Source organism: Arachis ipaensis, chromosome B05 (genome assembly GCF_000816755.2).
Source record: "Arachis ipaensis cultivar K30076 chromosome B05, Araip1.1, whole genome shotgun sequence".
Lineage (NCBI taxonomy): Eukaryota > Viridiplantae > Streptophyta > Magnoliopsida > Fabales > Fabaceae > Arachis > Arachis ipaensis.
The window spans coordinates 148,066,596-148,068,639 of record NC_029789.2 but is presented as its reverse complement, the minus strand read 5'-3'; positions in this window follow the sequence as shown (position 1 = coordinate 148,068,639).

Sequence of the window (2,044 nt, the reverse complement as noted above, 5' to 3'; positions counted from 1 at the left end):
TGAGCGGACCTCATTCTAGTTAAATATTAATCTTACTAAACTTATTAAGATGATTTAATTTCTATCTAATTGTTGTAAAATGTGAAATTGACTTTGAAATTCTTGACATGTTTGTTTCATATATATTAACACAGCATGTAACTTCTTAAGGCTCATCTTATTAGATAAGTGTTAGATGTTCGAATACTTCTTTAAATATCGTGCAACAAAAATAGTATAATAAAGAAAGTGTATATGTATCTCTTAAAACTTGTCAGATGAAACCAATATCTTCTTTATGAGATGGACATACATTCATCATTTAAGCTAAGGCTGTTCGTGCATGCTAGAAGTCTAGAATTGAATACGAAAAATAATTAAATATCATTACAAAATGAAAAAGTATGAGGAGCCAATGAAATATTTGTACAATATGTATAATGGAGGTTTATGAAGTATTAGAGATATAACCATTAATGTTACTTTTTGCCATTAGCTGAAGTTTTTGAGATGAGTAGTATCATAACATTGTACAAATATTCCATTATCTCCCTAGCGGAATCCTTAAAAAATATTTGAAGGTTTCCTATTCATCACGATACTAAAGTATCGTTTTGACGTTTTTGGTAGCCATGATGATATTAGGCCTTACTAGTTACTACTATTATCATTATTAGACACACAAGTAAATTAGGAAAATATTAGAACATCAGTATTTTTAGTAGAAAACTTTTTAAAAATAATTTCATAATGCACTAAGACATCTCTCATGAAGAATGAATAAATTTAATTAAATTATTATTTAAAATTATTAATTATTAATTTTACATAAAAATAAATATACATAAATTTTTATCCAAGAATAAAAACTTCACCGGTTGCAAGAATAAAAATATCATCTAACATTATATATACAAAGAAAAACATGAATATATCACTTCATTCTAAACAGAATATATATGTATTATATATAAATCACGTGTCTAGCGTGTCAGATATATATATGTATATATCATCAGGGATGGATTCACATAATCACATATGATCGTATAGGAGTAATCGTCTCCATTGAATTTTAGACAAAAAAGTAATAAGTATTAAAGTATATGTATGTGTGTATATATTATCCCCGCTTTCATAATGTGTTTGCCCTCATACAAATTTTATTTTAAGTATGTTTTATGGTATATAAAAATAGAAAAGTTTAGGGTCAGCATTTTTATTGAAATTTAGTCAATATTTAACTATAAATAAAAATTGAGTAATCCTATATTATTAGATATCTTCTCACATTATTAAAAATATTGATAATGACTAATTGATGATTACACATTACAAATTCTGCTAGTCCCCTAAAATCTGTATATACCATGAACCATGAATCTGAAATCATATATATATTAAGGGTCACCATACTTTCCACTTTCCAATCTAATATAAGACAACCACCATACTTTTCAACTTAATATAAGACAACCATTAGCTCCTACACACTAAATCAGAATTATGAAACAATAATTAAGACATAATCCTAATAATAATACTATTGTTTTCGTTTTCTTACTACGATCTTCCACACCGTCATATCCATTAATACATTGTGTGTTACATAATCACCGCTTGTTTGGCCAAGAAAGGAACGTATTATTGTCTTGTTTCTTTTGTGTTTTTCAATAAATCCATGCATCTGTATTTCATTATCAAACAACAGTTTCACACAATAAAGAACTTTTCGTTCTTACGATGAGACAAACACTTCAAGTTTAGTTTCTTAAGTTAATTGTCTCGGGTTGCGTGGTGATCCAACCGCTTTCATTTTTTTTATTTGAATACAAATTAAAATAACAAATAACTAAGAATCTAAGATAATAAAATAGCTTTGTTGTGGTTTTCAGTTTGATAAGCATATGAGTCACTGGTTAGTATGATCTATGATAAAAATTTAGCTGTAGTCAACTTTACGTAAAATTGATAATTAAAAATAATTAAATAATTTAATTAATTTGACTAAATTTTTATTTAATAACTTTTAATTATTAATTTAATTTATATAAAATTGACTATA